Here is a 13,745-nt window from a genome sequence, read left to right on the forward strand (position 1 = left end):
TGTGTAAAATAATTGCTCTTCATATCTTTTTTTAAATCTCTCTCCTTTCACCTTAAAAATGTGACCCCTGGTTTTAAAATCCCCATCCTAGGTAACAGACAACTACTATTAATTCTGTCCATATCCCTCATCATTTTTTATAAACTTCTATAAGGTCGCTTCTCAACCTCCTACACTCCTGTGAAAGAAGTCCAAGCCTATCCTTCATAACTCAAACCTTCCATACCCGGCAACAGTCTGGTAAATCTGTTCTGAACCCCCTCCGGCTTAACAATATTCTTCCTATAATTGGATGACCAGAGTTGGTCACAATATTCCAGAAGAGGCCTGTGGATGTTTTCCTGAAGCTTAAGAAAATGTCTCATGATCTTCTAAACTGGAGCTTGTGTATCTCTTTTCGGTTGTGAAATTCTACCAAAATACACAAAAACTCATTCATTCATAGAACTCCTACGGTGTGGAAACAGGCCCTTCAGCCCAACAAGTCCACACAGACCCTCATAGCACCCACTCAAACCCATCCCCTCCCATAACCCTCCTAATGTACAAATCCCTGAACACTAGGGGCAATTTAGCATGGCCAATCCACCTATCCTGCACATCTGTAGACTGTGGGAGGAAACCAGAGCACTCGGAAGAAAGTCATGCAGACACGGAAAGAATGTGCAAACTCCACACAGACAGTTGCCCGAGGCTGGAATTGAACCCATGTCCCTGGTGTTGTGAGGCAGCAGTGCGAACCACTGAGCCACCATGCTGCTCCAAAGCTGGATCTCAAAGTTTGTTTAAAAAGAAATCACGATGACTGCAGAAATGCTTTAAAAAGTTAATTATTAATTTTAAATACTCAGAAAACCCACGTTACCAACTCAAAAACTTAAAAACCCAAGCTTACAATATTTACCAATTTTAAAAAGAGGAAGGAAAAAAGAATTATAAGCTACCCAATTTATGGACAGGAAAGCACAACCACACAAAAAAATCATTTCATCTTTCTCATTTGCCCATGACATTGGCAAATGCTTCAAAAACAAACTGAGTTTTGCCCACGTAACTGTTAATAGTCTACCCCCAACAATCTTACACAATGATATTCAGTTTTAGTACTTAATCGCAAATGGGGTAAGCATCATAAATAGAAGACAGGATGGCTCCAATGGGTGCAGAAAAATTGACTGCCTGTGCTAAGGCAGCAAATTTTGTTTGCCAAGCACTGGCCCCTGGACCTATGGGCAGCATGGTGGCTCAGTGGTTAGCACTGCTGGCTTACAGCGCCAGGAACCTGGGTTCGATTCCAGCCTCAGGTAGTTTGCACATTCTCCCCATGTCTGCATAGGCTTCCTCCGGGTGCTCCGGTTTCCTCCCGCAGTCCAAAGGTGTGAAGGTTTGGTAGACTGGCCATGCTAAATTGATCCATAGTGTCCAGGGATGTACTGGTTAGGTGGATTAGGCTTGGGAAACGTGGGGTTGCAGGGATAGGGTGGGAGACTGCATCTGGGTCAGTGGACTCCATGAGGTGAATGACCTGCTTCCATACAATAGGGATTCAATGAGGATTCTCTTTTCCACTCGACACACCAATGTCCAGCAGATGATCATTCTTTAGGTGTAAACTGGCCAATGACTGAGAGCAAGGTATGTACCAAGAGGTTTACTCAAGCACTCATCCAGCAGTTCTCGTTTTTACAGAAAAATGCCAACAGATGACCAGAGGCAGTACCCTTAGAAAAAAACATTTGCGCAAGATGACCCTCAAGTGTTGTATTACCATGGGCAAGGCTAGCTCCAGGAACTGAATCAAGATTTTCCTGTTGACACTGTTCAGTTTCATATCACATGATTAACTGAACCAAGCAGGGAAACAGCAGACATTTCTCCAGGCTTAAAAGATAACTGATCAAATGTCAAACAAAAGAATATAAGAAGCTGAGATTCTGCATTGACGCACACCACGCTACCAACGGTGGCAAAGTATGGAATTACTTCACAGCCATGATTCAAAACTTGAGAATTATTATGTGCAATTACCAAGAAAAACAACAAAACATTGTGAAACAAATTCAAGTGAAATCAAACCACAAGTTTGGGAATAATTCAATGCAATCTTTTCCTCTCAAGCTTCTCAGTCTCATCTTCAAACATGTTGCAATTTTAGTATTCTTGGATCTACACTAGAAATTCTGTTTGTGAAGGAAATAACTTCAGCCAATCTTCTACAGTTTTATATAAGGAATTAATCACATCATTACAGATTACAAGTACACATATTTAAGCTCAAGATATTTCAGCCTGCATTTATTTATGGGGGAGCGGGGGGGAGGGGGGGGGGGGGGAGTGAATCACCAGTTAATATCTAATATCTGCCAACAATTAAACAAATGAATACACAATTACCATTCCCCAAACAAAATACAATTTTGAATATCCAATTTTGGACAATTTGAAAACATTGTAATAGGCTTCCCTCATAAACAACCTGTAGATGACATTGATATCTAATTCATTTCTTTATGAAGTCTTCTGATGTTTTCCCTTCCTCCCATTGTTATTTTTAAATATTTCTTAAACTATTTCTAATAGTTTGCTCTTCTTACACTAGGGTGCGTTCATTCAGAGGTTGATCATGTAGGAAGAATGTTAGATCAATTTAAAATTCACCATTTACTATGTTACAGCTTTGCCTTTCTCTCCTCTTTATTTTAAGTTGTAATAATGTTTAGGCTTGCCTTTCTTCACCTTTATCCATCTAGTACACCTGGATGGAATGAACTTTTATTTACCAGCCCACTATGTTGACCAGCCCAAGTTTTCCTATTAGCTATTTCTGCAGTATTTCTAACATTAGAAAACATTTTCATCCTCAACATTTGTCCAAGACCCAACCATCTTCACCTGCTTCATCAACTACCTTTCCTCCATCACAAGATCAGAAGCAAAGATGTTTTCCAATGATTGCACAATGTTCGGCATCATTCACGACTCAACAGATATTGGGGAAGACCATGTTTAAATTCAGCAAGACTTTGACAAAATCCAGCGTGGCCTGAAAAGCGGCAAGTAACATTCACCAACCATACCCAATAAGAGCCAATCTAACCTTGGCAGTAAATCGCATTATCATGAAAATCCTTGGTTTTAGTGCTGACCAGAACTGAATTGGACTAGCCATATAAATTCAGTTATTACTGGAGTAGTGGTCAGCAATCCTTCAGTGAGTAACTCAGTGAGAGGTTCCACAAAGCATGCCCACGATCTATCTACGAGGCAGAAGTTGGGAGTGTGGTAGAATACTCCCCGCTTGCCTGGATGAATGCAGCTCTAACAACACTCAAAGCTTGACATCATCCAGAACAAAGCTTAATTGTTCGTGGATGTGGTGCCAATCAGTATCTCCCCAAGTGACATCAGTAGCAACACTGTGTATTACTTACAACATGCACTCTAGAAATTCACCAAAGATTCTTTGACAGCAACTTCCTAAAACCAAGACCATAACAAAACTAAAGGCAAGGGCAACAGTCACGGGAACAACACCACAAGTTCTCCTCCACGCTACTAAACATCCTGATTTGGAACTACATTGCAGTTCCTTCAGAGTTATTGGGTCAAAATTCCTCCCCTTTAGAGACATACAAGATGATCAGAGGATTAGATAGGGTGGACAGTGAGAGTCTTTTTCCGAGGATGAAGACTTCAGCTTGTACAAGAAGACATAGCTACAAATTGAGGGGTGATAGATTTAAGACAGATGTCAGAGGCAGGTTCTTTACTCAGAGAGTGGTAAGAGCGTGAATTGCCCTGCCTGCCAACGTAGTCAACTCAGCCACATTAGGGGCATTTAAACAGTCCTTGGATAAGCCTATGGATAATGATGGGATAGTGTGGGGGAGGGGAGGGCTTAGATTAGTTCACAGGTCGGCGCAACATCGAAGGCCGAAGGGCCTGTTCTGCGCTGTATTGTTCTATGTTCTAAAAGCATTGTGGATCTGCCTGACCACACGGCTTGCAGCAGTTCCAGGAGGCAGCTCACCACCATCCCCTCATGGGCAATTAGAGGTGGGCAATAAATACTTGACCAGCCAATGATACCCTCACCCCACACAAGTGAATTTTTAAAATACAAAAGTTAGTCACACTATGCAATTGAGGTCTAACTTGAAAACAGTACGATCGAGTCACTTCTGATAACTTCTGTTTGATTGGTTTGATTTAACTACGTAGTTAAAACAATGCTGGGTTTGTTAATAAATAAGTTGCATTGATTAGACAGATTTAGCAACGACTCTCCACCTTAACTGGCTGGATCCTTCAATTCATGTTTCTTTGCACTGCCTCCCATTTTGAAGTTGTTTTATATGTTTTTGTACATTTCTGTTCCTTTCTCAACTGTTTAAGATTCCCAGCAATTTTCAAATAGCCTTAAAACCAAACAAATCTTTTAAATTAAACAACTTCATTAATGGGTATTGTATGTCCGGAACTTTCATTTGTAACGTTTGGGATTGGAGAGATGAACACATGTCCTCAGGTACAAAGAACACAAAATGACCAGCCTTTCTTTATTTACTGTCAGACAGGAACGATAATTCACCTTTTAACTTTTATTCTAATTCCAGATTATGTTCACAATAGTATTTTTAAAAATTAAAACATACATTAGAAATGTACATACCCTGAACAAATACTTTTCTTCAACTGCACTGGCAGATCAGACCAAGAACTGAGTCTGCGCCAGGATAACAGAATGCAAGGTTCTATGGAACATCATACTGAACAAAAAATACCACAGTGAAATAAAGGAATATTGTGGCCTGATCTGCTGGACAAAATGCAGTAAACTGACCACACTTCCACTGCAACTACTGTTTGGGCTTTCGGAAATCTAATGTATAAATCTGATTTACATTTCCTAACCATATTTAAGCTTAATTTAACAATTGTTCAAAAATACTTTTACAGCACTATTTTTTCCCCTCAGCAGGATTATAAAAGGCAATTTGCCACAATTGATACTCATCAAATACACAGTAATATTCTATTAGGTTTGTTTCTAACTTATTCAATGACCTCCCAGATTTATTAAATTTCTGGCACTTCAGGTTGTTGAAAAATACTATTGAGGGGGTGTAATATCCTTCCAGGTTAACTTGGCAATGACGAAAAGGGTTACATAATACTGCTCTCAGGCGAAGCACTTGGGAAATTAGGTCTGCTGCATTAATCTCAATTGATCATGCTGTCAACTACTTTCACAAATTTACATTTGTTTTAAATATATATACTCAAATTTGTAGCTCATTAGGTCTTTTTCTAAACTGAGAGGAAGGTGATTATCAATGAATTACATTCCTATATACAATGCGGAAAATTCTGACAGTGGAAAAGCCCTCAAGAAATTATTACCAGGTTGTTTATGATATTTCTGGTGCTAGCAGTCTTGTAAGTTTTTTTTTTGCAAAGGTCTAGACACTCCAGAGCAGCCTACATAAACTAGGTAATCGAAGGCAATGAGAAATTCACTGGTTCAGCCTGATGCTGCAAAGTAGGATTCAGGGCCCCGCCACAAGTCTAAGAACTTGGACTTCAGAATGAGGTAAGAGCACAACCTGCTGGGATTCCTGTTCTCACATGCAAAACCAAATGCGTACAGAATGTTTTATCACACCAAGGTAAAATCAAATACCTTGCATGAGCAAAAGAACTGAATTTAAAACACAGTTCACCATCAGATTTGTCCCAGTCAACAAATTTAACTGTTGAGAACTGGAACCACATAAAGTCTCCGGTTTGAGTGATAATTTATGGAGGGCAGGCCAAATTGAATTGGGGTACAAGGGTTACTTTCCACCAAGGTTCGATTCCATGACTCGGATTGTTAATTCTGATTTGACAATTCTGGAAATTTGATCAAGTGGCAATTAACCACTGTTTGCGTATATTATTGATTTATCTTGAAGGTTAGGCTCCCAGTATGATTAATTACACAAAATTGGCTAGGTGATAGGAGAGAAAGAACAGTACAACAACGGAACAGGCCTTTCAGCCCACCAATGCTGTACCAACCATAATACCAGTCTAAACCAACCACATTCGCCTGCACATGGTCCACAACCCTGTGTTCACTGCCTTTTCATGTGTCTGTCTAAATGCCTTTTAAAACACTGCTATCGTATCTGCTTCTATCACCTCCCCTGGCAGTGTGTTTCAGGCACCCAACACCCTCTATGCAAAAAAAGCACTTCCATCACGGACTTTCTTTAAACTTTCTCCCTTAAATCTAGGCCCTTAACATCTGACATTTCAACCCTGGGAAAAAAGGTTGCAACTATCCATATTACTCATGCCTCTCAATTTTATATACTTCTTTCAGGTGAACCACCCCACACCAGCCCGCAAATACCCCTCCAAGCCTGAAAGTGTCTAAATGAGGTTTCCAATCAAATTGATTTGCTAAAGCTCAGAGTATGAAGAAATTGGGAATGGCTCCCACATGCAACCTTCTCACGAACGGTTCTGTAACAAACCCAAAATCGGAGGCTTCCTCACTTGGCACTGTCAAATTCCACACCTGCAGTGTCAGGCCACTTCTGAATACCCATCCCTACAACCACCTGAATCTACATATGGTTGAGGAGAAATTATTTCCTCAGCAACAATCTGGGAAAGTGGCAAACATATTTAAAAGTAGATAAAACCTAACAAATCAATGCTGGGAAAACAAAGAGAATAGTGCAATTAAGGCTCGGAAATCCACAGATCTGACGGGGGAAAGAAAAGTGAGGGGGGTAAACCAAGCTGGATAAAGTGAAACCTTGCATAGTGAGGCAGCCAAGATAGAAAAGGCACTGAAAGTGGATGCCAGAGACCAGAATGAGTTAGTGAAAGCAATGCATAAGGCTAGCAGGAAGTTAAGAATGGGCCTCGGTGCAAACATGAAGTGAGCAAGGAGATTGGCAATAAAAAAGGACCCTCTACAACAATCCCATTAATAAATTTTGGAATTCCTCCAATAAAATACTTGACTGTTGACCCCAACCTGTGATATTTTAAATAGCTGTGAAAAAAGCCATAAAACAGAATGTGGTGTTGCCAGTAGTACCATTCCCAGTTTGGAGAGCTTAAAACTAGCTATTGTAGGAATGATATAAACTGAACAACTAATTCAAAACATCTTAATATTATTTTTGGGTATAGAAACTTTAACACAAAAACTATAAAAAGTAGGAAATATCAAGTCAGACTCTCACTGTAAACATTTGAGTAATCAAGATTAATTTTAGCATTTAGTAGAAGCATGTTCTAGAACAGTGGAATAGCTGGGCCAAAACGTGAAGGAAGAAGGAGAAGAGAAAGATCAGGATCGACAAGATAGAGGACAAAAAAATAAGGAGCTCACAGGACAATGGCAAAACAATGAACTGAGGCAATTTTTTTCATGGCATAATGAGTGGTAGGAGCATGACAGAGTGAAGACAGCTGGAGAAAACAGTAATATGGATCGAAAATCAGGATCAGAAAATATATGTAAGCAAAGCAAAAGGAACTGACTGTAGAAGATTGTGCTCACTAAAAATATATTTTAATAAATTTCAATTGATGGGGTAGCCAGTGGTATTGCCATTCAGGAGAGAGTTTGTTGCAACTTCTTAACAAGTTTGTGCAGAACACTATGCACAAGCCAATTGTAGCTCCACTGGGGACAGAATTTCACTTCAGTAAGGTAAGTAGCTACATAATCTATCTTGGCAGGTGAGGAGATTGCAAGCTTCGTTTGTGACCCACAGTTCAAAGTGGAGTGTTGCATTCCATTCTCAGTATGTGCACAAGTTTATAATGTTTTCATTAATATTGTTCACACATTCCTCATCTTTACTCCAAAGACGTGAACTTGTTTCAACTTAAACTCAGATGAGACAAGAAAACGGCTTTTGCTGATAAACATTACCTACAAGGGCTGTGGTTTTACTCCTTCCCAAAAGAACCAAAGCAGAAGTTCAAATGTCAAACAAGGCACTGCTATGTTAGGCCCTACAATGGACTGGAAAATGTGGTAATACATTTACAGCACCAATAAAACCTTGAGACCATTCAGCCTATTTGATAAAATAGGTTGAAGATTGAACTTCTAACATTAAACCGAACTTTAAAATATTGAAACTTTCCACTGCTTTCACCAACTCAAAGTGCAATCATTTGTGATCTTAAATTTACAGCAAGGAACACAATTACTGCTCCATTTTCCATCCACCTCCTCCAATTTTCCTTAAGGCAACACAAGCCTCCAATTAATACAGCCATTGTTTTTCTCCCCCCAGTGCTGCATTTAAATTAGGTATATGTAGGTTTCAATCAACAGCTCACAAGGTAATAACTGGAGCACCATGTCCTGTGCATTTTAGTCGAAAGTCTGCCTTCAGCTGAAACTAGCAATTAGACCAAAATCACATCTTAGTTCTGAATATAGAACCATACAATTATCTGCTGTACTCTCATCGTCCATTTTCCAGCAATAATACCTCTCATTACAATTTGAAGATCTGGTTACCCGAGTGGTAGAATTCCTCACCTCCAATCAGAAATGTGAACCAAATCAGTCAATATTTCTAAATTAAAAGGAACGAGGTTTCTGACTTTATCTAAACAAAGTCATATATTGCACCCTCTATCACTGTGACCATTCTCCTCTGTGCATTCTTCAATGGATGACAATGTTCTGCTGGTGCCCTGACACCTCAAGGTCTGCAGCAGCTCAAGGTGACAGCTCACCAATACCTTCTCAGTATGTGCACAAGTTTATAATGTTTTCATTAATATTGTTCACACATTCCTCATCTTTACTCCAAAGACGTGAACTTGTTTCAACTTAAACTCAGATGAGACAAGAAAACGGCTTTTGCTGATAAACAAGGCAATTAGTGATTGACAATAAATGCTGGCCAAGCCAGTGGTGCCTACATGCTGTGAAGAAATTTTTTGAAAAGAGAAAATAAAGATTGGCAGCAGAATTCATAATTTGTTTCTTCATTCTGTCTTCTTCACCCTTGAATTCACTTGAAGATTTTGTTTAAAATAATAATTTACCTTAATATGGATGGGAATTGGCAGGGACCGGGGTGAGGAGTATCACAGCACGGTGATGCTAAGATCACGTGCTACCTGAGGTGAAGAAGAAATAGCTCAAATTCTCCAACTGCAACTGTGAAAAAGCGAAGACGTCACTTTGCGTTAACACACCCCAAACAGGAACAAAGCAAGTTCCTGTCTGATCCATGTTTTACATCCAATTTTATGTTTCACTGACTTCAATTACTAAAATCAAAGTACCATGTTCCTATTGGGCATCTATATTACATTTTGAATCAGAGAATCACTACAGTGCAAAATGGGCCAAACTGCCTCATCGGGTCTGCACCGACCCTGTGAAGAACATCCCAAACCTACTAATTTGGCACACATCAATGATATAGGCCAGTAGAAGAGTTGATTAAGTTTATATTATAGTTTTCTGTTGGCAGATTAAGTTATGCCATTTCTCAGCACCTGGGGATGAAAGCTTCGAGGGAGCAAAGTGCTAATGTCTTTGATTTTAGCTATACAAAAAAGGTCTTCAAAACATAGGGCCTCATATTGCAAATAAGTGACAATTTTGCTTATTATACTCTTTCTTTTCAATTTCCTGGTAAAGAAATCAGATCATCAGTGGGTAATAGGGAAGAAAACCAGCATAGCTGGTTAATAAACAAACAAGGACTTTTGAAGGTTTACTGGACCTGACTCTCCAGAGACTGCCAGACCTGCTGAGCTTTCCCAGCAATTTCTGTTTTTGTTAATGTAGCCGGTTGCTTTGACTACAAAATGCTGAAAAGCTGATTTAGAAAGACTCACTTTGTTTTCTTCAAGTGTTTTGCTGACACCTAAGAGGACGACTTAATCAAAACCAGAAATTGCGGAGAAAATTGCTGCTGTTTTTGTTTCTAATTTCTAGCATCTGCAGCTCTGTTTGTATTCTGTTTAGGATCTCTTAATATTTGGTGAACTCATTACTTATGCAAACATCTTGAAGGCATATAACTGGATGCAATTTATTTTCATCTTGGAAGTTGACTGGGGGGGTCACTGGCAGGCAGACTTCTGATTGCAACACAAACTTCAAACTAGTTTTTAAAGACAGTCAAAAGTATTTAATATATGCATGTAGATTAATGGCAAGGAAAGTTGAATAGAAAAAAAACTTGTGTGCATATATATCTCATTGACAAGACGATAGAAATTCCTTTAATTCTCTAGATCAATGGAAATGAGGCATGATTACCCTCCAGCACCACCTTGGCAGCTGTTGAAAATCCCTTTCCATTTATGACTTATGGTAAAGAAAAATCACCTCTATCCGCAACTTCACTTTTGCCTCTAGGTTTTGATTTTTAATAAGGTACTAGAATCTACCTCTTCTAAAGAAAAGGCACTTTCAATATTCATGCATTTAACCTTTAAGAAAAGCTGTTGAAAGCAAACATCTTTGAAAAATGCATTGGTGTCAGATGGACAGATTGGCATCCACTGCTTAAGATCCTGAATTGTGCATCATCCAAATCTTCCAATTACAAAAATTAAGCTTTATATCAGAGAGGGGATCACTCAATATGTAGTTATTCTGTTCACTTGAGGGAACCGATTTTGTAAAATTGAATGCGTGTGTTTGAATCTGAGCTCTGGTTAACGGATAGGATGGGTCATGAATCAGCACTGCACTTGTATACTGTGCAGTGTGAGAATACAACCCTGAGAGCTGGCGTGCAGTATGAAAGCTTGGTCACATGGAGGAGCTTCTGGGTGAGCAAGTGACACAGAGTAGCTGGGCGGAAGCCAGGCAGCAAACGTTATTGGTTCAGCTCAGAAGGTAAAATCAACATGGCCTGCCAGAATAATTCACAAGATGGTGGAATCATAGAATTCCTGCGGTGTGGAAACAGGACCTTCTGCCCAACAAGTCCACACCAACTGTAGGAGCATCCCACCCAGACCCATCCCCCTATAACCCACCTAATCCACACATCCCAGGACACTATGGGCAATTTAGCATGGCCAAGCTGCCGAGCCTGCACATTTTTAGAGTCTGGTAGGAAATCCACACAGACATGGGGAGAATATGCAAACTCCACACAGACAACTGCCCGAGGGTACAATCGAACCTACAAGGTCCCTGGTGCTGTGAGGCAGCAGTGCTAACCACTCAGCCACCATGCCACCCCAGCAGTAGTTGTATTTGATGTATATGTGATGTTACAGGAATATGCACATATAAATTCCTTCCAAGCCCTGCACCACCTTGACTTGGAGTTATATCACTGTCAAAATCCTGGAATATACTTTCAAAGAGCAACATCAGTGTCCCTCAAGGACAAGCATTTGGCATGTGTGTGGCATTAAAGTTATTTGCCCCCTAACAGTCCGAGCTTCGATGTTGTCCAAATCTTGTTATACATGGTCTTGGACTGCTTCAGTATCTGAGGAGTGGTGATTAGCACTAAATATTGTGCAAATCGGTGAACCTCCTCACTTTTGACTTTATGATGAAGGGAAGGTAAATAATTTAGCAGTTCAACATGGCTGGACTTGGAAAACTAACCTGAGGAGCACCTGCAGTGATGTCCTTGGACTGAGATGATAGATTCCCAACAACCACAATGACCACTTCTGTGTGTTTCACTCAAAACGCTTCCCCCAATCTCTGTTGACTCTAGTTCTGCTAGGGCTAAAGCTTTTTGATGCCAGACTCAGTCAAACGTTGTTTTGACATCAAGGGAAGACGCCTTGATTTCCCCTCTGGAGTTCAGCTCGTCAGTTTCATGTTTGGACCACGGCTGTGATTAGTTTAAGATCCAAGTGGTCCTGACAAAAGTAGAATTGAGCATCAGACAGCACATTGTTCCTTTAAAAGTGCCACTTGATAACATTGCTGGTGACTTCTTTCATCAGTTTTCCAATGATTAGAACTATAGGACAGTAATTGGCCAGATTTGACTTGCTTTTTGTGGGACTGAGAAACCTCGGCAATTTTCCACACTGTCATGAAAATACTAGTTTTACAGTTGTACCAGAACAGCTTAGCTAGGGGCACAGCTAATTATGGTGCACTAGTCTTCAGTATACTACATTGCATAACATCATGAATCATCTGACTGGAACCTCAAATTCACATTCCTGCCTCCACTGGTCAAACTTCCACACTCTCGTTCAATAAGAATCTATCTACCTCTGCCTTAAAATATTCAATGGCTCCACTTCCAGGAACTTTTAAAGAATGGAACTCCAAAGTCTCACTAACCCTATCTCAGAATAAATTTTACCACACCTCTGTTTCAAATCAGTGACAGTTCCTTTTTAAAGTGTGATTGTTAGCTCTGAATGCTATTATAGGAGGAAACATATCTTCCATATCCAACCTGTCAAGTTTCATTACAATCTTATATATTTCAATCAAAACACTCCTTACTCTCGTAAACACCAATGGAGAAAGCCGTGCCTGTCTAACCTCTCCTTGTGACACAACCAGCTGATTCTTGGTAATAGTCTGGTGTACATTCTTTGAACTGCTTCCAGTAAGTTTACATCCTTTCTTAAATAAGGTGACCAATACCCTTCACAGGACTCTAGATGTGGTCTCACCCCACCCGGTAAAACTGAAGCATTGCCCCTTCCAGTTTTGTACTCAATTTATTATGAGTGGAATTATAACATTTTATTAGCTTCCCTAATTAATCTACATACTAGCCTTCTGTGACTCATGCATTAGGACACCTAGATCCCTCTCTATCTCAAAGCTCGGCACTTTCTCATTGTTTAGATAAACGTGCTTCTTTTGAATTCTTCCTCCCAAAATGGCCAATTTCATACTTCCACTCATATGCTACTTTGATTTGCATATTGTTGCATTCTGCAAATTAAGTGAACAGTGCCAAAACCTAGACTCCAAAAAGCCTCCAATCACAAAGCTTTGTCACCTGACATTATTAGTAGAAACATTGAATCAAATCTTGATGAGATTACTTATGTTCCTTCCAGGAGATGCTTCTCTGTATTGATTGTTCTGTGTGAAGAATAAATCCGAATGGAATTTGATCCTTACTGCGATCTGATATCACACTCCACTCAGGTGAATTTCTTCTTCCAGGTTTAGCTCTTTCATATATGTAGTTCACAACTTTGCACGAGTGCAAGGTCACTATTAGTATGGACAAGTTAAGTGAATGGGCCATGTCATTCAAGATGGAAGTGGTCAAAGGCAGCAGATATTTGGGAACATTACCACCTTCAAGTTCTCTTCCAAGCCACTCACCATCTTAACGTGGAAATATATTGCCATTCCTTCACTGTCACTGGGTCAAAAATTCTGGAATTCCCTCCCAAATGGCATTGTGGGTCAACACACAGCAGGTGGATTGCAGCGGTTCAAGAAGGCAGCTCAACATCACCTTCTCAAGGGCAACTAGGAATGTGCAATAAATGCGGGCCAGCCAGTGCCGCCCACATCCCATAGAATAAAAAAAGATACTGTGCACATGAAATATAATCCGTATAAATGTGAGGTTCTCCATCTTGGTCACAAAAACAGGAAGGCAGAGTATTATCTGAATAGTGACAGGTTAGAAAAGGGGAAGGTGCAACTGGACCTGCGAGTCCTTGTACACCAGTTGCTGAAAGTAAACATGCAGATGTTGCAGGTAGTGAAGGCTAAAAATGGTATG

At 40.0% G+C, this 13,745-nt stretch overlaps 1 protein-coding gene across 7 annotated transcripts in view; it reads right to left on the reverse strand.

Moving 5' to 3' along the window:
• Positions 1 to 13,745, reverse strand: part of ptprk (protein tyrosine phosphatase receptor type K) — a 609,799-nt gene that overhangs the window by 405,703 nt on the left and 190,351 nt on the right. The gene's annotated exons all lie outside the window — the stretch shown is intronic.

This window comes from Stegostoma tigrinum, chromosome 4 (assembly GCF_030684315.1).
Source record: "Stegostoma tigrinum isolate sSteTig4 chromosome 4, sSteTig4.hap1, whole genome shotgun sequence".
Lineage (NCBI taxonomy): Eukaryota > Metazoa > Chordata > Chondrichthyes > Orectolobiformes > Stegostomatidae > Stegostoma > Stegostoma tigrinum.